The 24,028-nt window shown below is 48.8% G+C and overlaps 1 protein-coding gene across 1 annotated transcript in view; it reads left to right on the top strand.

Annotated features, from left to right (window-relative positions):
* Window positions 1–24,028, top strand: part of LOC144174788 (uncharacterized) — a gene marked incomplete at its 5' end in the record, with an annotated part of 85,527 nt that overhangs the window by 52,010 nt on the left and 9,489 nt on the right.

The following is a 24,028-nucleotide window of genomic DNA, read 5'->3' as shown; positions in this document are numbered from 1 at the left end:
AGAGAACGACGGCAGGTGTCAAAGATGAGCCTAACACGTGTTTGCACATAACAAAGTGGGTAGCTCTAGTGCTGCCGTTTTACACTCAACGTAAAAAATACACATCTGTTCGTACTTATGAGTTAAGCAGTTAATAGTTCGCACTCGTCTTTCGTGTGCCCCCCCCGTGTTTTCATCGTCTTTTGTGCTCACCCGGGACAGGCTGACGCGACCCACAATAATTCCGCCGTTTGTTCGACTTATCTTTTAAAAAAGTGCCCGATCCTTTTGGCACAGCCAGCCGCTGTTTTCGGCTCTTTCTCATCTCTCTGGCGTGGAGCATCCATTGTTAGAATAGGCGCTTCCACTCCACTATGCAGACTCCCTTGTTTCGGCTTCTCTTTTTTTTTTTTTCCACTCACTTGAGCATCCGGGAAAGTCCCAGCGCACCGCCTCAGCGTAACGGGCTACAACAGAGGAGGTTACGTGAGAAAAGTAGGATGAGGCGCCCACGGAAGCTCTCTCCTCTCCACTCCATCCTTTCCCCTTTTGTCTTTGCCGCGTGGTGCGTCTCGCCGGGTGTGTGTGTGCCCTATTATTTTTGCTCTCTTTTCTGCTTCTCTCGCGCTCGTACGCGCGAGTTGACCTCTCCGTACCCAACCTGGTTTTCCCCAATGAGGCGACGGAATGAAAAGAGGGGCGTGCGGCGAAAGAGAGATGAAAAAGCAAGCTCCACACCTCCAAGGTAGCAAGGTCAAGGTGGCTGCGCACTCCTCGCAAGCTGACCACTCAAATGCGCTCGTTCTGGAGTTTTAATAAACGAAGGCTTAGGAAACAAGCGCGCCACGGCGCGGCGTTGCTAGCGACAGTAGCTACGTAGGTGGAGAGCCGGAGGACAGTGGTGTTGCACGCCTTCTCACCTCGGGGTTGTTTCGGAGCCACTCGCGCGTGAAAGACTGGAAACGGAGAAGCAAACAAACGGCGGACAGGAAAGCGGGCGACTCGGGCAGTGATAACACGCACAGAAGCTCGCGCCCCCGAATCGAGGTAACTCAAAGCCGGCGGCGTATTACGAAATGAACATATACTACTTTACTCTTAAGCCGCCCTTCCACCAACGTCCTTAGAGATTGAATCACGCCGCGGCAGCGACCGGAGGATTGCGCCTCGTCCGAGGAGCTGACATCTTGAGATTTGGAAGAGCATGCAACTTCTCTCCGCGTGCAGCTTCTGTTTGGCGCGCACGAAAGAATAAAACAATCAGAATCGCCCAATCTGGTAGGAGGAAGCGACCGAGTTATGCGGGCTCACGTTATTACGCGCGCTCGCTCCGATTGAGATCAGAAGCGAGGCAAACTCGGCCTACGTCCGCCGACATCCACACCGACCGCAACAGGCGACCGGACGAGCTGGCATCCTCTCTGTTCGACCCCCTTTATTCGGATACACAATAAGCGAGCGCGGCCGCTGGAGCGTGAGAAAAGGCGATCTCGAAGGTGCTGAAAAAGAGCCTCGGCGTACGCCGTGAATAGAGCCATTTGTCTTCTACGTATTAAAGTGCGGCGAGCGGCAAAAATGGAATTAATTTAGGCGACCCGCACGAAGGCCGGAGCTCGATCCTATGATAGCAGGGCGAAGCTGGCTACGATCCTCGGACTCGCCAGCGCGTAGATCTAGTCGTTAATATAGAGGATGCTCTGACGCACACGTGGTAGGTTAACCTACCGAAGGGCACTACGACTGTTTTGGGCCTGCGGAATTTCTCGCCTGGCTGCATGTGCTAGAGTTGTGTGCGTGGGAGCCTTCACACGCCGAGACGGCTCATTGGTTGAGGCGCTCACCTTATGAAAGTAGCCGCGCGTTTTCTTTTGTGTCTAACACCAAATGGAATCTATACTGAAATTTATACCAGAAACAAATAATCCGGGAAAGGGAGATAAAACAGAAACGACAGCCTTATCGCCCCACTATCATCCAACCTAACGCCACGGGAAATCCTACTTATCAAATGTCGTTATTTAGGTCTATAGTAGGATGCCCTGTTAGACGACTTATCAAATGTACTTATTAAGGTCTATAGTAGGATGCCCTGTTAGACGTTTACGAGACGTTGATGACGATCTCAGGTGAGCACTAAAAACGGCAGGATCGTGACTCCGCTTTCCAGTACACAACTTCGTTTCTTAAATATCTTTCTGCGTTTTTACCGATTCTTTCAGACGAATGGCATGCGTTAGCATCACTCAAGTAATATTTGGCCCAGCTGGCAAAAAAAAAAAGAACAGTGTCGGAAAATCCCTGTAGCCAGAAATTCTCATCGAAATTCTCCATTGATTGCGGACGTGGAAATGCGACGTCCCGATGGTATACCCCTAACATTACGCTTTCACGCCAAACATCGCCGACTGGTACCCGAAGATTTACGTACAGTGAGTTTGGCGTTGCTTAAGACGTCGTTCCCTACTTCTTCGGTCGTTACTGGTGGGATGTCTATCTCCTCTGAACTACTGCCTCGTTCGGCATTATCCTGTATGTCCCGGCTACTGTACAGATCCCTATAGAACTCCTCGGCCACTGTGACTATTTTATCCCTATTTGTGATGACATTGCCTTGCTTATCCTTAAGTGCATACATCTGATTTTTCCCCACGCCAAGACGTCTCTTTACTGCTTTCAGGCTACCTCCGTTCTTTACAGCGTATTCGATCCTCTCCATATTATACTTCCGTATGTCAGCTGTCTTGCGCTTATTGATTAACTTCGAGAGCTCTGCTAGTTCTATTCTGTCAGCTGCGGTAGAGATTCTCATGGTTTGCCGTTTCCTGATTAGATCTTTCGTCTCCTGTGAAAGTTTAGCAGTATCCTGTCTAGCCATAGTGCCCCCGACTTCTACTGCACACTCCGTGAGAATGCGTGTAAGGTTGTCGCTGGCTTCCTGTGTCGTAAGCTCGGCTTCCTCGTTAAGGGCGGAATATCGGTTCTGCAGCGCGATCCTGAATTCTTCTACTTTACGTCTTACTGTTTGCTCATTTATCGGCTTCTTTCGTACTAGCTTGTTGCGGTCCCTCCTCAGCTCTAGCCTAATTCGAGATCTTACCATACGGTGGTCACTACACCTTACCCTTCCGAGCACTTCCACATCCTGCACGACGCCAGGGTTATCGCATAATATGAAGTCTATTTCATTTTTGTGCTCCCCATTCGGGCTCCTCCAGGTCCACTTCCGACTCTCCCGTTTACAGAAGAAGGTATTCATTATGCGTAGGTTATTCCGTTCTGCAAACTCAACTAGTAGGTCCCCCCTGCTATTTCTACAGCCCAGACCATAGTTCCCAACTGCCTTGTCTCCAGCCTGATTCTTGCCTACTTTAGCATTGAAGTCCCCCATAACTACAGTATACTGCGTTTTTACTTTAGCCATTGCCGATTCCACATCTTCATAGAGGCGTTCCACTACTTGGTCGTCGTGGCTGGATGTGGGCGCGTAGCCCTGCACCACCTTGAACTTGTACCTCTTATTGAGCCTAATTACAAGAGCTGCTACCCTTTCGTTAATGCTGTAGTATTCGTCTATGTTGCCAGCTATGCTTTTATTGACTAGAAATCCCACTCCCAGTTCTCTTCTGTCCTCTAGACCACCGTAACATAAGACGTGTCCATTTTTCAGCACCGTAAAGGCTTCGCCTGCCCTCCTAACCTCGCTAAGCCCTATTACATCCCATTTAATGCCCTCTAATTCCTCGAACAACACCTCGAGACTTGCTTCGCTAGATAAGGTTCGCACGTTAAACGTTGCCAGGTTCAGATTCCATTGGCGGCCTGTCCGGATCCAGTGATTCTTAGCACCCTCTGCTGCGTCACAGGTCTGACCGCCGCCGTGGTCAGTTGCTTCGCAGCCGCTGGGGACTGAGGGCCGAGGGTTAGTTGGCGTATTCATGGGAGGTTGTGGCCGTTACTACACCAGGGTGGCCAATCCTGCTCTGGTGAGGGAGTGCATTACCGGCAATGGTCGCCGGGGTCAGGCCGCACCCCAAGCCCCTTTGTGCAATTCCATCAATACGCGGATTTTTTTTTTTAATCCGGTGGGAATTGTCCGGCACCTGGATTCGAACCACGGTCCTTCTGCACGCGAGGCGGGTGTTCTACCTCTACGCCATCGCTGCACCCTCGAAAGAAATGAAAGGGGGCAAAGCACCTGGTGAGGATCAGATAACAGCAGACCTCTTGAAGGATGGCGGAGAAATTGTACTTGAAAAACTGGCAAACCTGTATACGCAATGCCTAATGACCGCAATGGTACCGGAATCTTGGAAGAACGCGAACATCATCCTAATCCATAAGAAAGGCGACATGAAGGACTTGAAAAACTACAGGCCGATCAGCTTACTGTCAGTCGTCTACAAGGTAATCGCTAACCGAATCTCTGCAACCTTAGATTTCAGTCAACCTAAAGAACAAGCAGGGTTCCGTAAAGGTTATTCAACAATGAACCATATTCACACGATCAATCAGGTGATAGAGAAGTGCGCTGAGTATACTCAACCACTATATATAGCCTTCATAGATTATGAGAAAGCATTTGACTCGGTCGAAACCCTAGCAGTCATTCAGGCATTACGGAACCAGGGGGTAGATGAGCATTATGTAAGAATACTAGAGGATATCTATAATGGGTCTACAGCTACCATCATCCTCCATAAGGAGAGCAGTAAAATACCTATAAGGAAGGGTGTCAGACAAGGAGACACAATCTCTCCAATGTTATTCACAGCATGCTTACAAGAAGTATTCAGAACGTTGGATTGGGAACAGGTGGGAGTAAGGGTTAATGGAGAATACCTCAGTAACCTCAGATTTGCTGATGACGTTGCCTTGCTAAGTAACTCGGGGGACGAATTACAAAGCATGCTTTCCGCACTGGGCGAACAGAGTAGAACCGTGGGCCTGAAAATTAATATGCAGAAAACTAAAGTAATGATCTATAACCTCGGGACAGCACAGCAGTTTGAGATAGATGGCGAGGCAGTGGAAGTGGTAAGCGAATATATATACTTAGGCCAAGTTGTGACCCCAGATCCCAACCATGAGGCAGAGATAATTAGAAGGATCAGAATGGGGTGGGGTGCATATGGCAGACATTATCAGATAATGAATAGCAGCCTACCATTGTCGTTGAAGAAGAAAGTGTATGACAGCTGCATCTTACCGGTACTCACCTACGGGGCAGAAACTTGGAGGCTCACTAAGAGGGTTCAACTTAAATTGAGAACGACTCAGCGGGCAATGGAGCGGAAAATGATAGGTGTAACATTAAGGGACAAGAAGAGAGCGGAGTGGGTCAGGGAGCAAACTGGTGTTAAAGACATATTAGTAGAAATTAAGAAGAAGAAATGGACTTGGGCAGGGCATGTAATGCGAAGGCAAGATAACCGCTGGTCATTAAGGGTAACAGAGTGGATCCCTAGAGAAGGCAAGCGCTGCAGGGGGCGGCAGAAAGTTAGATGGGCAGATGAGATCAAGAAGTTTGCGGGGATAAATTGGTCACAGTTGGCACAGGACCGAGGTAATTGGAGAATAATGGGAGAGGCCTTTGCCCTGCAGTGGGCGTAGACAGGCTGGTGATGATGATGATGATGATGATGATGATGATGATGATGACGTCATTAGGTTCAACGTTGAGGTTAGCTAACGTTAAGCCTTGATTTGGTTTTAACAACATAACCTAACAACATACTTACTCAGGTCGATTGGCCTGACGCCAATCCACCTGACGCCAGAACCCGTCAGAATCTCGCGGCCAGTTCCATATTTCCGATTTGCCAGCACCGTCATTGTTACCACCAACACTTCTTTCACAACACAACAGGAAGTAATGCTCACACATTCTCACGTCATGAGAGAAATCTTAGACGCCCTCTTAACGTTTTTTTTTTTTGTTGTTGTTGCTTCCAGTTTCGCCAGGCTCTCTTTCTCGCGGAATGCGGATGGAAACGCCTACAGGCGGTTGATATTTGGTGAAGAACTTCATGCGGCCATAGTTAATGCAAAATAGTCGCATCTACGCAGAACCAAAATCGTTTGCTTGTATCGAATTTTGACACAAGCACACGAAGGCGTTTCGAGTGAAACGCGTTCGACCTGGGTTTACAGCGCCGGAAGGGTTTCTTCAATATTCGAAGAAAAACAAGCCTAGAAGTGATCCGCAGTTGTGCAAACATTTCCTTATGTACAGTCCCATGAAAGCAAACTAACACACAAGTCACTGCCAGCTTTGCGTCGATCTAAAAAAAAAAAGAGGTGCGAAGGAACCAATTTACTCGGTGGTCCTGCGTTTATCAATGCGGCGCAATTATCATTTATGAGGATTTGGACAGCAACCATACAGTTGCGCAGTTACTCAACCCGTTTCAGTGCGTTAAAATTTTGAAGAGTGGTGGTGGTGATTATGTTTATTAAGGGATGGACGTTCCCTTGCGTGGTGCGACGGCAATTGCGCCTCCCCCGATCAGCACGCTTTTACCGTTATGCGCGGGAAATCATCAAGAGTCACTGAGCCTTGTGTCTCTCAAAAACCGGAGGATCAGGGGTAAAACTCCCACCTCCCCTCGCGGGAACCCCTGTGTAGATGCGACGCATAGGCGGAGCGGCGAAGGGAACGCGTTTTATAGCGCGCATAACGTTGAGGGGACTGCGTAAGCCGGTCCCAGTCGATGACGACGTTGGCGTACTTGTAAAGCGGCGTGGACTCTAGGTGTTTGAGCCAAGCGTGGATGTTGCTTCGCCGGAGAACGGCACACCGGTTATATGCGCAGCGCGCCCGAAGGAGAGGAAACCGCGGAAGAGAGAGTACTGCACATGCGCTGGCCCCAGCGCGTCTGCCGCGGCTATGACGCAACGTGCCGCGGCTATGACGCAACACAATCCAACACAATCCACTTTAATCCAATCCAATCCAAATCCAATCCAACCGAATCCAAGCCAAGCCAATCCAATCCAATCCAATCCAATCAAATCAAATCCAATCCAATCCAATGCCCCTCGCGAGAGAGTGTTCGTTATCGGAGAGGAGAGGGGGTGAGCGGCGGAGAGCGCAGCTCGCGCGGCGAGGAGAATGGCAGAGGGGTGGACAACGCCGACAACGACGACGACGCCGGAGGGACAAGGCGAGTGAATCAGATGCTCTGCATCTAAAATGTCTATCCTTGTGATCCAATGGTCTTTAGGAGAAATGACTTCGTCCAAAGAGGCATGCGGAGCGGCTCTTCTTCGAAGTTTTTAAACAAAGCTGACCCCTCCGTCGCATGCTTTCGGCAGTCCATAAAAAATGTCCGCCGTCACCACACTACACGTCTGGCACAGAGGTGAGGCCACTAGCTTTTTATTGCTGTTTTTTCGTTTTCTGGTGCCTGCAACATGGCTGAAGCCGGAGGCATCTGTGAGCGTTTGTGAAACAAAAAATTGTGACCGTGTTTGCCTCTTAGAGCCAACTCTGAAAAGACGTAAGAACCGCGTAAGGCGTAAAACTACATGCCCGCAGCCCGCGGCCGTAATGTTGAGGCTTTCAAAGCCATGCGATTTTTCCTTTACGTGATATCAGCGTGTTCGAAAACCTCGAAGCAATGAGTTAGAAGGTGAGCTGTTCGTCCGTATACAGGCGAGCTTTTTCGTCGCCAGGCACGCACGAAACGCTGCGGGGCCTTCGACATCTTGCTTCACCTTCGAAAATCCGCAACCCACGTCGACCGAGGTCACCGCAGAAGTCGCAGAAAAGCGGCGCTTCGCCGCAAGTAGCGGCGACGGGACGACCCTTGTAGACGTGGGCCGATAATGCCACGACTGGTCGTACAGCAATCGCTTTGCAGTTTCTTCCGCGAATCCGGACACGTATGATCCTATACGGGGTGAGAAATAAAGGCAAGAAATATTGCCCAGACCGTGAAACCCACGTCGCTTCCTTATCGCCCCTTCCGGACCGCTATTTTCTCTGCGTAATCCAAGGGCGATACGTGCGGAAACTTAATCACACACCGAGCGCCACGGCGCTGGCGGCCATGTCTGCAGGTCAAGACGCGACCGTCGAATCGTACAAGAGTGATCGCTTATTATTGCCACGACGCGGTTGCCACAGTTCGATGTCCGCAATCCGCAAAGTACTCCCCGTCTTGCTCTTGCCTCGACCCCCTCCCACTTCTCTTTGCTCCTATGCCAGACAAAATGCTCGCCTCTAGAACCTTAACTCCAATCGTCGTTATCTCGGACCGGAAGTTGGCGGGTTATATATTATTCCCACCCTGCGCTGTTTGAATCCTTTCTTTGCCGCGTAATTTGCCTATATCATAGCTCCATCGGATTATCAGTCGTTAGTCCCATTTCTAGTCCCTGTCTAGCCCTCCTCTCGCTGTAGTCACTCCGCCGCCCTGGTGGTCCCCCAGTTGTCAGTTCAGCCCAACTCCGTTTCTTCCTGTTAATTTGAGCTGGGATGCCGTCTACCCGACTTTGCTCCCTAATCCGAGACCCCCGCTTTCTAGTTCATAGCCACTGCCTCCAAGCGTTACTCCTGTCATCATTCTTTCCATGGCTAATTAGAAAGGCATAAGTTTTCTTTTCTATCGAGGCTCCTGGTAGGTTCCCAGGACTTTACACCATAAGTGATTACGGGGAGTGCGTTTTGCTTGTATGCCTTTCTTATTAATGACATTAAAATTCTGCTCTCATTACTTGATATATATATATATATACATATATATATATATATATATATATATATATATATATATATATATATATATATATATATATATATATATATATATATATATATATATATATATATATATATATATATATATATATATATATATATATATATATATATATATATATATATATATATATATATATATATATATAGAGAGAGAGAGAGAGAGAGAGAGAGAGAGAGAGAGACTTTGTGAAGTCGTGAGCAGGAGGAGGATGTTAGAGCCTCCACTCCGTCAGATGCGTCCCTATAGTCCAAGGCGCCTTGGTGGCGGCTGGCCGTCCGGGCCCGCTCCAACCATCGTCGCTTGTCCGACAGCTCCGAGCTGGTCAGCTGCTCCACTCACTGCTAACAGTAGGGGTTCGTTGGAACTTCAACTCCAGGTGGTATAAGGCGCTAGAAATGCCGCAGAAGTTACAGAGGTGGCGGAGTATTGGGTGGGGCACATAGCGTGTAGTAGGACGTTGTGGGGACAGGTATTGGTCTGTAGGCACCTGAAAGTGGGAAGGGAATGAAGGGATCAAATTATGTCCGGCTCAAGGTGGCAGCCTCGCGTGCAAAGTCCCAAAGGGAACGCAGGATATGGTTGACACTGGTGTGTTGGTGTGGCACTATCCAATACTTGTACGCTGGACTTGACCGCTGGTACTTAACGCTCGAACGTCCTCGAGACCATGGCACTCCAACACAAGGTGCTTCACAGAAGGAATAAAGTTATCCCCTCCTTCTCCTCCTTCTGCTCCTCCCCCGGCCGACCCCTCGCGCGCGATTCGAGGAAGCCAGCCTATTCTCCTGTAACTTCGCCAGGCGTCCTCCGCGAGCCACTTTCCGGTTCTCGCGGTCGCTATATCCGGAGGGCAGCTACGTTATCTGGTGTAAGATAAAAGCCAGCCAGGCACCAAGGCAGAAATCAGCAACAGCAGCAGTAGCGGCAGCAGCCCCCTCAAAATCTGGGGAAGCGCCAAAAAAAGCTCCGCTTTTAAAAAAACCAAAATTGTGTCATCGTAATGTTCCATATACGGAACATTAACTTTGTAGCCACAATAAATGATTACAACTACAACGAGTTAACTTACGTCACAAAGACGTTCTTTAGATAGTAAGGGCACCTCATAAGTGCGAAATACTGTACAGGCGGCAGCACTTCCACATTCCCTGTACACCCGAGTGCAGGACCGCGCGTGCGCACGCACAACACCGGGGGCGCGGCGATATACCGAAGACGTGCACCAACTCAGTCGTGACGCGCAGGACACCCAGGGAAGCACACGGCGAGGGAGGGCAGGGCTCCCAAGACAAATATATCGGCAAGGCGATCGGTTTCCGTCTCCTGGTGCCGCGCGCACTCGCGCAGCGCGCTGTCCTCGGCCCCGTCGACGGCCGAGCTCGCGTTCGTGCTCGGCCGGTCAAGGCTACGGCGAGCGAGCGGCGACGTATGGGACGACCAGGCGGCCTCCTCAAAGAAAAAAAGAAGCGGAACACGGGAGACGATTCACTGCGCGATGCGCGTCTCAAGTTCGGCGCAGCGCTGCCGCAGCTTAACGTAAGACTCAGTGGCGGCCGCTACTCCTCCCGGGGCAGTGATGAAGACTCGCCGTCCTGGACACCGGCTTGACAGTCAAAGGCCAGTCTCAGCCGAGTGACACGCTTCCTTCGCAGACGACGGCTCCAAAAGAAGCGGCGTGCTGGCCCGGGAAAGCGGTTGGACGCGTTTGGTGTTTCTGATGGAACGTGATGCCTGCCCGTGTCAGTTAGCAGCGCTGCACGCAATTAGCTCGGCGAAATGCGCGGGGTCCGTCATTCGGTCCGACAGGAGCGATCACGATTCTCGGTGGCCGCTGCCGGTGCGGGGTACCGCGACGAGAAGCGTGTCGCCTCGGTGTCGGGGACGCGGCGCTCTCCTTCGGCTGACAGTGTTTACAGATGAGGTGCCGCTTGTGATGCTCCCGCTGCCGTTTCACCTCGGCGTCCCGCTAGCTTTGCCCCCTCCCCCCCTTGTCACACACCCTCCCTCCCCTTACCACGCTTCTGACCATAGATTAGGATATGTGCCATGCCTTCAAGCGACAATGTGTCCGCTCGCACATGCGTACTTCTTAGTTGTGAGCTATTGTAATCACCATCTCACCATCGCCACCACTAACAAAGAATGCTGACGATGACGATGGCCCCGAGGAGACTATGTATGTATGTATGTATGTATGTATGTATGTATGTATGTATGTATGTATGTATGTATGTATGTATGTATGTATGTATGTATGTATGTATGTATGTATGTATGTATGTATGTATGTGCGTCTAAGAGGGACGTTTAACATTATATATGCGCCAGTAAGTAATGGTATGGGCCATGTCTGAAGAGTCTTGGTTGTAATGTGTTTTTTTTTTCATGGCACTACGCGATAAGTTCACGTAATTGTTTTCGTGTCCGTTGTATACATACATCGCATGCCAGTAAGAAAGAAAGAAAGAAAAACTGTGGTTGATTCCTCTGTCATAGGAATCGGTAAAACACGAAAGTGAAATGTGCAGCGAAATCTGCAGCTGAGAATGGTTTGCGGGTCGGCGGCTGTCTTGTGGGTGTGCTTGGTGAGCGACGTCTTGCTGGGGGGTCGCTTCGGCAAAGGTGTTCTGCTGTCATTTCAGTGACGAATATGACGTCAGTGAAATCTTGGTGTATGCCGGCATAAAACCCTTTCGTGTTAAAATTTGAAACCCGAAAACGAACAACCCTAAAGGTTCGTTCACACTTGCGACGAAAGCGAGCGAAAGTGACGGAAATTCCGTCGCTTTGTCGCGCGACGACCTTTTTTGGCGAATGGTCGGGACCAATTTTTGTCGTCGCGCGACAAAGCGACAGAACTCTGGTCGCTTTCGTCGCAGTGTGAACGGGCCTTACGTACAACGCACTCTTTAGTACTAAAGGTTGCTTCCCCCAAGGAGACCCTCTGTGCAGGGGTGCACCCTTTACACGCCGCCTCCTTGGTTGTACTGGCGTCATATCCATGACGGATATGACGTCAGTGAAATCTTCGTGTATCCGGGAATAAAACACTTTACTGTTAAAATTAACATGTGGTGGTTAAAATATTGGAGCGATGCCTGTGCTGCAAATCGTGTCACAGTACCGGGCTCTGGAATAATTCTCACCCGATTATGCAGCGAGCGATTATACGTATACAAGAGACTTTTCACATTTCGTGTCCACAGCGTTCCACCGTGCGACACAGACAGAGCCGAGGACACTGTGCTGTGTCGTAGAAAACGTTTTCCGCTGGGCTGCCGTGGGGGAGAAGCACGCGGTGGCTGAATAATCCGGCTTCAATGCGCTCACTTTCCTGCCATTGTTGGCCATATTAAGGGATAGCAAAAGACGGAAACAATCGGCAACCGTTCGCTGGCTCTTCGTTCGGCGCATGTTGATGCAGCGGCATGCTTTCCGACGGAGCTTCCGGGAAATGTCGTGGAGCGCTCCTGCTTATCTAGAATGAGCCCACCCCAAGAGGGCGCCTTCTCTTTTTAAAGCGAAGCTTTATAAGCCGCACTGGGGGCAGCCGTGCCGTCACCAAAACGATCTGCAGGAAAGCCAACTCTACACAACGGGTTTTATAAAACGACGATGATGATAATGGTAAGCGAAGGCACATCAAGTGCCTCAAGGATGAAAGGCTTCCCGTGGTTGGAATCGAACCTGGGTCTCTTGTCTGTCCGACTGAACCATACCGATCCGGTCGGAACAGTTCGGAAGGAGGCACATTACGCGGGACAAAAACGTTAACACGCCTTTTCGCCTAACGACAACGACGGTTGAAACGCGAAGCTTTCTCGGCAAATGACGAAAACAAATGTCGAATGACGCAACGACCACATTCAAGGCCTCAACGATCGAATTCCAAACCGTCAGTGGCCAAAGTCAAAATCCCAACGATGCAAAGTCTAGCCCATCAAGGGTCAAAGTCCACAGCCACAATGACCGCGGACGAATCCCTCTCGAGAAAGCTGAGCGTTTCAACCATCGACGTCGTTAGACGAAGGGGCGTTTGATTTTTAGCCGTCGAGGAGGAAATCAATCGAATAGCTGAGAGCAGGACCCAGTTTGTTGTCTTAAGTTAAACGGAAAGCGATGACTGAACGTATTCGTTATGTTTCCTTCGGTTCTAGGTGTCGTGGCGATTCAAAGTGCTGTGCTGGCAAACAGGCGAAGAAGCCAAGTAGTTAAAAGGGGCGGGGCCATTTAATACAATACAAGACTGTGTACAATACAATACAATACAATACAATACAATACAATACAATACAATACAATACAATACAATACAATACAATACAATACAATACAATACAATAGTCAATACTGACTTGGCAAGGCATCGACGTGGGTCGAAGGCAAGAACCAATATAACGGTATGAGCTACGGGAAGGGAAGATATGGTACAAACCTGGGGCAGCCTCAAAAGAATACGATCATTCAAACATCGACTATCCGAGGTTGGCTTTTGCTTTACGACTGCTATGCCCTTGTTCTGCTGAGCATGTTAAACGGGACCTTGACCTGTACGAAAGTATATCGGTCATTCGTTCGAGTCTCAGGGGAAATGGTTTGGTGCACACGCCTTATTTTTGAGCTATGACATGGCTTGTTTCGGGCAGCTCATATGATAGGCTTAAAAGCGGCTACGTGGCCCTTGAAGTTGACTCGCCTGTTAACGTTCAACTTTGAATATTAGCGTTGTGCCGCTGAGCACGAAGAAGCGGGTTTGATTCCCGGCCGCGGCGGCCGCTTTTGTAATAAAGACGAAAAGCAAAAACGTCCGTGTGTACGAGATTTCGACGCACGTTAAAATCCCCAAGTGGTCGAAATTAATCCGGAGCCCTCCACTACGGCGCGCCTGCGTTGTTGCGTCGGCGGGCAATCAATCAATCAATCAATCAATCAATCAATCAATCAATCAATCAATCAATCAATCAATCAATCAATCAATCAATCAATCAATCAATCAATCAATAAATCAATCAATCAATCAATCAACTTCGAATATTGGCATGTTATTACGTCTTGCTTTGTTATCTATTCGGTATTTCCCAATTAAAAGATTTCAGAAAAATAATTTAGGCTGATGTGTATTATTTCTTTTATTTTGTTTGAACGGAATAGTTGGTGACTGTATATAAGTTAAGGCGTGGAGATGTCACAATGATCTGAATGAGTTTAATCATATAATTTTCCTGCAGTAAGGCATACGCCAGAACGATATATAAAATGCCCTGTTCGGAACATTTATTTGAGTCTGTCCGCTCCTAGTTCTACCAACGATCACATCGTACTGGGACGAATGTATGCAAACAGCTGAAGTGAAATTGCAGTATTAGAGTTTATCGTAACGCCGTGATTATCTACGCTATCCTCGAAATTACTCTCTAAAAACACAATCCAACAGCAATTGCTTTTGGATTGCGTTTTTAGAGAGTACTGTCTAAAAAGTCGACAAGATAAATTTCTGTAGTTTGTCGTATTTTCGCGTGTCGTACTGTCATCTTGTCGCATTCTTGTCGTGTCGTGATCCTGGTGTTCTGTCGTGCGTTGCATTCCTGTCCTAAGTTTGATGTTCCGTCATGCCCAATTCCTGTCTTGTCGTGATCCGGATTTTCCATCAGCAGTCGCACATGGTTTGAATGTTATTGCCCATTGTGGAGAGTAGCGTAAATGGAAGTTCTGTTGTGACTACAGGAATGCTTGTCATTGAGAAAATTGACTTTGTCGTTACGACAGAAATGTGTGTCGTAACAACAGATGGCTTTGTCGTAACAACAGCGCTTCTGTTGTCACAACAAAGTTTTTTGTCATACGACCGGAATTCTTGTTAGGTTTTTGCGGCATTCCTGTTGTGATTTTAGACGGAGAAACCTTGGTTGTAGTGTGCTCGTAACGGAAGTTAAATGATTGGGTATTAGCGGTATGTGTTTTATAAGTTGGTTGAACACGCACACGCACAGAGAAAAACATCGATGATCCCCCGGGTCGAAACGACAATGGGGGAACGCGAAGCTTTCCAAAATCAAGTCTAACACCAGACGAACCAACTCAGGAGCGAGCGGACCCTATTTATTTACTATTACTAGTGGGGGGGTTATTCGATCCTTACCTTCTAAGTGCGGTAAGATGGTGTGATGTGGGTCCGCTCGCTACTGGTATGGATATTCCATGGCTTTCCCTAGCGTTCAACCATCGTCGTCGTCACACGGAGAGGTTCAGCCTGTCTAATTTTGCACGTCCATGCACCCCTCTCCAAATTCAAGCTGTTTCGGCCGTGCCGGAATCTTGATTGATTGATTGATTATAGGGTTTAACGCGCCGACGCAACGCAGGTGATGAGGAGCGCCGTAGCGAAGGGCTCCGGATTAATGTTGACCACCTGGGGATCTTCAACGTGCGCCGAAATCTCGTACTCACGGGCGTTTTTGCTTTTCGCATCCATAAGAAAAGCGGCCGCCGCGTCCGGGAATCGAACCCGCGACCTCGTGCTCAGCAGCACAACGCCTTAGCCACTGAGCCACCGCGGCGGGTCCGTGCCGGAATCTTAAAGACGTCTATGACCAAAATGATTCTCGCCGTGATTGGCATCCCCTTCTTATGAGTTGTTCAATGTTGCCCCCGTTTTAAACTAGGTGTGCATAATTGTTCATTTTGTTTATTTTTGTTTTTCAGCTTGTAATCAACTCATTTGTATGCGTACATAGTTGTAAATATGTGTTGTATATCGTTTCCTACGTTGACTTGTAGTGTAATGAATACCAGGGGGAAAACAAAACAAAAAAGGCGCAACCGGACAGGCGTTGGCTTCATAACTCGAGGCACCGAGGTTCGATTCCGACCACGGGAAACGTTTTAATTTTTCTTCACTTCACCCACGATGATCATCATCGTCAGAGAAAGTCGGCTTTCCTGCATTGTGTTTTGAGTGGACTACGGGCGATATTGGTGAGAGGCTGAAAGCTTCGCCATAAAAAAAAAGTCATAGACAGCGTCCTTAGAAAATCTTCTGAAGCGAACGAGAGCCCTTTCAGCGCTAAACATTTTATTTCGAACGAAATTTTTTTATGTGTGATCTTTTTAATTTAGGACTCTATTAGCTTAAAAACGAGAAATCGAGCTTGTGGTGCAAGTCATCAGCGATTCGCAGCAATTACGTGTAATTAGGTCATTAGGTAATCAATTCTAAATTCCAGAAAAAAGAAACATATTTTTGCTTGTTTTCGCAAATTTTAGAAAGCACTGAGCTTATAAGCAAAAATAAAGCTGATAGTGCAAGCATTTATATATATATTTACATATGTGTAACCAGACGAGGATTTCGGCCCTCTGGGTCGCCACGTCGTCAGCCTGGTCTTCACTGCAACGCCTTCCTCTTTATAGCGTTCAGCTATCGTCAACAACAACAACAAAAACAACAACAACAACAACAACAACAACAAAACGGAGAATGGTGACACCTATTCCAAGAGACATCCTTGAACAAGTGTATCCCAGAAAACTAGCTGTTCTGATTTCGTTCTTGATTTACTAAAAGAATTTTGCTTGGTGTCCTACATCAGGACACCAGGACCGAAAGGACTACAGTTCTGAAACAAGCCCTTAAACCAACATAAGTTGTAAAAAAGATGGACGAAAACAAAGGAAAAGAAACGAGAGCCAGTCGGCAACTGTCACTGATATCATTGCTCAAAATTCTTGCGACGTATCTCACTTGTAGTTCCAACCCTGCCCAAGTTTCTCGCTCTCAACATTTATTGCGGTGCTGAAATGCGTACAGTAAGCACTTCATATAGCGACAGCGCTTTATTCAAAGTTCTGATTTATTAGATTTTTTTACGGCTTCACTTGCAGTGCAGGGAGAGAAAATCATCACCGCTTTTAGCGAAGTACCACTTACATCGGAGTCACTTTGCCGTCTTCAGGATTTCGTTATAGCGAGGTTTTACTCTACGTTCTCTTGCACCAGCTCCCAGCAGCCCTCGCAAGGCTACTGCCGACGTGAGCCAGTGAAGTGAAAGGATGGAAAGTGGACTAATTGGTTGGGACTAATTATTTCGAGAAACAGCGCGAAAGATTTAACATCTGACTACCCTGGGTTGTCAAGATATGAGGCTACATGGTTGTTGAGGGTGTCTCCTTCGCTCTGTTTTTCAAAATGATTGGGTAAGAAGCTCACGTCACGTCACGACGTATTCATCCGCGCAGGCGTCGTGTGCTGTTATGAGCTGGATGGCGGCGGATGACGTCCATGGGAAGGGATTATCTCGCGCAATTTCGAAGTCTAGGCACACTTCGAAGCTTCAACAACGGTGCGCAGATTCTGCGGAGCAGAGTATAGATTGATTGATTGTAGGGGTTAACGCGCCGACGCAACGCAGGCGATGAGGCGCGCCGTAGTGGAGGGCTCCGGATTAATTTTGACCACCTGGGGATCTTTAACGTGCGCCGAAATCTCGTACACACGGGCATTTTTGCTTTTCGCCTCCATCAGAAAAGCGGCCGCCGCGGCCGGGAATCGAACCCGCGACCTCGTGCTCAGCAGCGCAACGCCTTAGCCACTGAGCCACCGCGGCGGGTCGGAGCAGAGTATAGACGAACGCGTGCATCAACAGGCGCTTGCGAGCTGGAGTCACCCTTAAGGTATGCATAGTAACTCGTGCACACGTCTGCAGATATCCTTTCAGTTTTGTGAGTTCATAGCCTGTACGACAGTGTACGAACGCGAAACAAGACCCCAAGCGTGCTCTGAAATCATCCGAGACGATTGCGGTGGCAGATTAAGGGTCATTTATACAACTTGACATTTCGTATTCCGAAACGCACCAGTTTAGTGGACTTACGCGGCACCGCATAACATAATATAGGAAAGCACTGAAATATGCGCATAAAATGTTTGTCTCATACTGAAGCACGGGAATACGGGGTGAAGATTTTCAGTCTGTATCAAGCAAGTGAACCAGTGTTTCACTTTTTTAAACTATTAACAAGAACAGACTATATATTTTATTTCACAGGCTTCCTGCAGCACTGTTCGTGCTTCATCGCTCTCAACCAATTCGCCCAATAAGCGCGTAAAACTCACCGTGCCACTCTACGCAGGGCGTTTGAAGAAAAGCGACGACAAAGCGACAAAAGCGAAAAGCGACAAAAGTTGCGGTCTTGGAAGGACATTTTCTTCCCTTCACTGTGCAGGTGTAACTACCTCGGTATAGAGTACTAGAATATTTTAAAAAAAAATTACGCTCTAATTAACGAGGACGGGAACACATAAAAACAGCACAAGCGCAGCACTACGCTTGTGCTGTTTCCATGTGTTCCCGGTCCTCGTTAATTTGCGCGCAGTTTGTTTTTTGAGGTGCATCATTACCAACTCGCCCAACCTTCAACCATTTTGCTTGTCCTAGAAAATGCCTTGGTACGCCTCGTAGCATTGGCACTGCTGTACACAGCTTGTGAAATAGAGTGAAAAAGTAAAGGAAGGTTTTAAAATTGGATTTCATGGGGCGTAGCGCTGCTGAGCACGAGGTCGCGGGTTCGATTCCGGGCCGCGGCGGCCGCTTTTCTGATGGAGGCGAAAAGCAAAAACGCCCGTGTGTACGAGATTTCGGCGCACGTTAAAGATCCCCAGGTGGTCAAAATGAATCCAGAGCCCTTCACTACGGCGCGTCATATCGCCTGCGTTGCGTCGGCGCGTTAAACCCCACAATCAATCAATCAATCAATCAATCAATCAATCAATCAATCAATCAATCAATCAATCAATCAATCAATCAATCAATCAATCAATCAATCAATCAATCAATCAATCAATCAGATTTGGTAGATCCTTTTAGAACACTGCGTATGTGCGCGTGCGTGCGTGTGCGCGAGCCCGCGTTCAACAGTGTTTGTGGGTGTTTGAAGCGACCTTGCTCTTCTGGAAGTCGAATTTAAAAACTGTTTTGGGGGCCTACAACAAGTGGCACATGTATTTTGAACAACAGATGAGCGCACAAACAGTGCTACGCAGTCCGAAGATGCAGTTTTTGTTCTGGTCTCAAACGCTCAGTACGCTTCGTGGAAAGGTCCCATGGTACAGCCGTCACAAACTTGAGTGAGCTGCAAGGCCGAAAAGGGCCAGAATGGTGGCTTTCGTATTGCCATTCTTAGACTTACACAATTGACGATGATAAATAGTGCCTCGCCCTGTCCTGTCACGAACCTTTGTTCTGCGTATCGACGAGCAGCTCTTTACAAGGTCGCTGTCAATTATGCGCACTTGGTCATTTTGTTGTTGTCTACACTTGACGCCGTTTTTTCTCTCTTCTACCCGTAGCAGACGCTCGATTTTCGCACGGCCCTTTTTAGTAAATAAACACCCTCTGCTCAAGGTGGCTGTGCGCCGAAAAACATGGATCAATGTTTTCTACAAACGCACCGTATCAACCCGTCTCGTCTCGTCGCTATGGTAAAATAAAAGAAGCGAATCCGAGGGGCGTGACGGTTGGCGGGCATCCAGAGGCTTTCAGCGGGGTCAGAAGACCTCCGCGTGGGAGCCACCGTGTATTGTATTTGGCGTGCACTTGTCGGCCGCGCAGAACAGATGGCCTGGACAAACGCTTACGTCCCTGGTTTTCCTTCTTGCTCAATTCGACCTGCACGCAGGGTCCGTTGCATAAGATTTAAGAGCCGCCTGCTGCCATATCCACCCGCGTACCGTGATAAGTCTTAGGTTCGCGGGGAAGCCTCCGTCCGCGCACGCATCGCTGTCGACGGCACCCGCACACCAGAATGGATGCTCGTGCGCTCGGCTACAGTTTCGGCGATTATCGGCATCGTCGTAAGGAGAATAGCTACACTAAGGTATAATCAGGGAGTTCGAGAGCCGCACGCTTGTGTACACGACTGTAAATGATAGAGATACGAGACTATTGAGTAAATGTTACGCCCCGGGCATGCGCGATTGATGTGCTGCTCACTGTCGGCCCTCGAGTGCGGACGGACAATGGACTACCGGCTGGGTTGCGTTGTGCACTTGCGGTGTACGCCGTCGTCTTAACCATGTATGCGGGAATCGGCTATGGGAAGCTTTTTCAAGGTTAAGCGTCGTCGAAGAGGCTCGTTTCACTCGTCTTGCCTGTTATCGTATACGCACACGTGCCTCGCATATTAGAGTGCGCGCGCGTGGCCGTGGCGAACTCGCTTTCATCAGCAGTTACGGCACACCTCCGACACGTCCGGCGGCTGTGCATCAGCGCCCGCATCCTCCGCCTCGCGAGCTAGCTAGGACGCCCGGTGCTCATGAATGGTTGACGGCAGACGTTCGGAAGACGTCGATATATTATCTCGACGGTCTCCCTCAATCGGGGCCACCTGGTTAGCCGTGGATCGGCGTGTTGCCTCGGTTGGGACCTTTCGGCGCGAAAAATAAAAGCGGATAAATATTCAGCGTCCGGTTGAATGAACTTGAACGTAATGCGATGCACGTTTGCGCGGCCGTTGCAGATTGCGCGCGCAATAATGCAACAAACGCGGCTGCTGTTAGTACGTGGACGTATGCAACCCACTGTGTGCAGATTAGGTAATTATTTGTCCTTACTAATGAAATTCCGCACTCTCAGTGCGTCACGCTTTGCGGGGAAGGAGATGAAGCTAATTGCGATGACAAGACGGCCTCGTTCCTAACGATTTGCGGCGATGTCAGCGGCGAAGGCAAGTTTTGACCTCTGCCATGTGCGGGCTATTTATTTGGTGCGGCGCTTTACGATTCTTCGCTTGTTCAGGCGAGGGATCACCACTTCCCTAAGTGTCCTCTGGGCTTGTTTGGGCGGCATACTTCCACCTACGACCTCCGTGACGTCTAACCTCGGTCACAGGCTTCAAGGACGCTCGAGCTGAGCAAAGCAAACAGCGGGCTCAGCGGCGGCCCCTTGAGGAGATGCGCGACCATTTGCGAAACACGGTTTTCTCGGCGCAAACATCGAGATTGTGCGAAACGTGTGCTCCTATTTACAGCGTGCACGATGGCGACTTTACACATTGTATGTAGAGTACGTATCACTGACTGCGTTGTCAGAAAGCTGCGACGACTCTTGACCAAATAGACGAATAAGAAAAAAATTTTGCTCGTGTTGCGCAGCCCCACGAACCATGCGCAATGTATTATAAATCAGCAAATTACGGTAATAATTTTGTGAGTTTGCTGCCTTAAAAGAACATCTTACTCGTTATGAAACAGTGTTACAGTAAAAGCTCGTAATTCGAACTCGGTTACTATGACCACCTGGTTCCCATCGCTTCTCGAAGAAGAAGTCAGCCTAGAGTGACTACAATGTATTGTAAATCCAAACAAAACCAAATTAATTAGAGATGCAAAAAGAAAAAAGAAAATCGTAGCGCGCGCGCTACGCTGCTGCGACAGTTTATTTCGCTTCCACACGGGCGCCGCTCCCCTGCCGCCGTTCGCTGTTCGAGCTCCATGAACATTATTTACGAAATCACCCACCACAAACGTGTAGTAGCGCCGAATTCGCGATAACGAGCCCGGAGGCGGTTTCTTTGTGTTTTCCCCGCGCAGTGTGGCGCGATGTTCATTCATTCTAGCGCCCGCCCGCTAATTCGAACTCCGGCTAATTCGAACAATTTTATGGTCGTCTTTGAGTTCGAATTATCGAGCTTTTACTGTATTACGCAGAGAGGGATGATCATGTCACGTAGAAGTGAATAGGAGGAAGGGCAGTTACCCTCCTTCTGCACCTATCAATGAACGCATGCTACAGGGCCTCGAAATGTCCCAGGCAATTATTACGACCGTACGCACGGTCAGCTAAAATCCGCACGGCCAGCTTTCTGTAGTTTTTCTTATTACTTTATATAAATTCTGCAGGCTATTTCCAGGTCCGGCTGAAGGGAAAGCAATAGAACAGAAAAGAGAGTGGAGTGGAGTGGAAGAAACGTTTATTTGGCCTGCAAAGCCGACGCGACGCCCCCTGCGACTTCTGATTGCAGGGGACTTCAACAGAAAAGAGAGAGAAAAAAATTGGGGCAGCTTCGCATTAGTGGAGCGAAGACTGGGCAAACAGCAAAACTGGCGGAGCCACCTAGCTTGTTCTTAGTTCGGCTAAGTTTATGCGTGGTTACGCTTGGAGACTTGGCCAAGTTTTGTGCGTGGTTATGCTTCGATACTCGGTAAAGTATTCGGCGTGGTGTCTCCGTTAGCACCCGAAAGAGTAATGAAGACTCGGTCATTAAAGCGTGTGCAATGTACGCGTGCCCACCGGCTTAATTCGCTGTGAAGCTGAAAGAGTAGCGGAGACCACAGCGGGACTAACGTGTACTCAAAATTTTTGAATATGCTCGGTGACCACTGTTCGTCTCGTGCGGTCTGGCCTGCGGGACGCTAAATTAAGAAGTGGATTAACGTTATCGTTTCTCGGCCTCTTGTCTTGTTTCATTTTGGCATTAACTCTTCTCTTTGCACCGTCAAAACTGCACCACCCGGTCGCGCGCCAGGCTATAGAAAGAGCCACCCCGTGACGCTTTTCGAAAGCCGTGCTTGTACCAGTTGTATTGAACCACCGACAGGTGGCGGCAGGAATCACGCCCGAGCGCGGCGAGCCAAAGCTACGGAGGTGCCGGCACGCGCGATGACGTCATCGCTCGGCGAGATTTTTCTGGACAGGCTCGCCGGCCCAACCACCAGCTCAAACGGCATCGCCATTGAAAAGAATCGCAATTGTTCGGCAACCGACGCAATTAGAAACACACGCTAATTCACTCAATGTATTCAAGGCAAGAACACCCGCATTGAAGTGAACCTAACACAAAGACACTGCAGTACTAGACACATACGAACAAAGGCCATGTTTGGTTCAGGAAGAAGAGAATGCATATGGGAACGAATGAAGGAGGGAACAAAATCTCTAATGAGCACAACAGGTGCTGTTGTTCGGTTGTTCGGTTGTTCGGTTGTTCGGTTGTTCGGTTGTTCGAGAGAGAGAGAGAGAGAGAGAGAGAGAGAGAGAGAGAGAGAGAGAGAGAGAGAGAGAGAGAGAGAGAGAGAGAGAGAGAGAGAGAGAGAGAGAGAGAGAGAGAGAGAGCTTTAATGAACACTGAATAGGTTAGTCCCACAAAGGGTGGGGCTTGCTACTTCAGATGGGTGTGAGTGTAGTGAGGCGAAAAAAGAGAAAAGGAAAGGGCAAGAAGTAGGCAGTAACAATGAATAATAGGGAGAGGAAAATAAACTTAGTTGGGAACGTAGAAAAAATTTACCGCCCTAGGAGAAAAAAATATGTGAGGATCCCAAGGTTAAAGAACCTCGATTAATCCAGAGTCAGACGAAAAAGTTAAGGGAGCTTTTGTCCCTCGCGCCGCGTCAGCGTGATTTTGCCACGGACCAAGAAAGTGAAGCAGTTCTAAAGGATTTCCGCGTAGCAGTCGCAGAAGAGTTATTTTCGCTGTTTCGCGTTGAGTTGTATGCTGCGGGCAGTAACTACAAGACATGCCGTATGTCTTCTCTCACAGAGCGCACAGAGTATAATGGCGAGTCCGCCCAGCCTAGTTTATAAAGAGAACTACCAGTGAAGGCAACAACACCCTCCGCTTGCTTTTGTAGGCCTCGCGGAAACTGGAAATTGCACTGAGGGTCAATCGCGTGCAGAGGCACGCAATTGACCAAGAGGGTCCTGCCAAGCTGTGGCAACTGCAGTTTCCATCCCAGTGCATTAATGGCCGCACTTCCGTCTTATCTGGAATACGGGATTCCAATAGACACAGGCAGATTGTGCGCCTCTTTCGCTGCTGCGTCAGAGACAACGTTCCCCTGAATGCCGGAATGACCTGGCAGCCATTGAAGCGAGATGGAGTGCCCGTCTCGTAGTCCAAGTGTGTGCAATGCGTGTAGATTACGGACAAGTTGGCTGCAGTGGTAGGATGGCTTCATCAGTACTTGCAGGGCAGGCCGCGAGTCGGTAAAGGTCACATATTGCCGAGCTGGACTATCGGTCATGTGACAGAGCGCCGCCCTAATAGCAGTTAACTCAGTGAAGGTGGACGACGTATTGGGACTGAGTTTCTCCTTCACAGTTAGTCCCACCGACGGAATCCACGCTCCAATGGCGGACGAGTCAGACCTCACGGACCCGTCTGTGGCAATGAGTTAGGTGCCCGACTGGTGGAGGGGATCCCTTGGCTCTGATCTTAATCTTGATATTGAGTCGGATATCATGGAGGAGAATACGGTTCGGATAAAAATGCAGTTACATGGTAAAATGTAC

Source organism: Haemaphysalis longicornis, unplaced genomic scaffold (genome assembly GCF_048455015.1).
Source record: "Haemaphysalis longicornis isolate Haplotype H1 unplaced genomic scaffold, Haemaphysalis longicornis Haplotype H1 scaffold_3, whole genome shotgun sequence".
Classification (NCBI taxonomy): Eukaryota; Metazoa; Arthropoda; class Arachnida; order Ixodida; family Ixodidae; genus Haemaphysalis; species Haemaphysalis longicornis.
The sequence above is the reverse complement of the archived record's forward strand: the minus strand, read 5'-3'. Positions and strand labels throughout refer to the sequence as shown.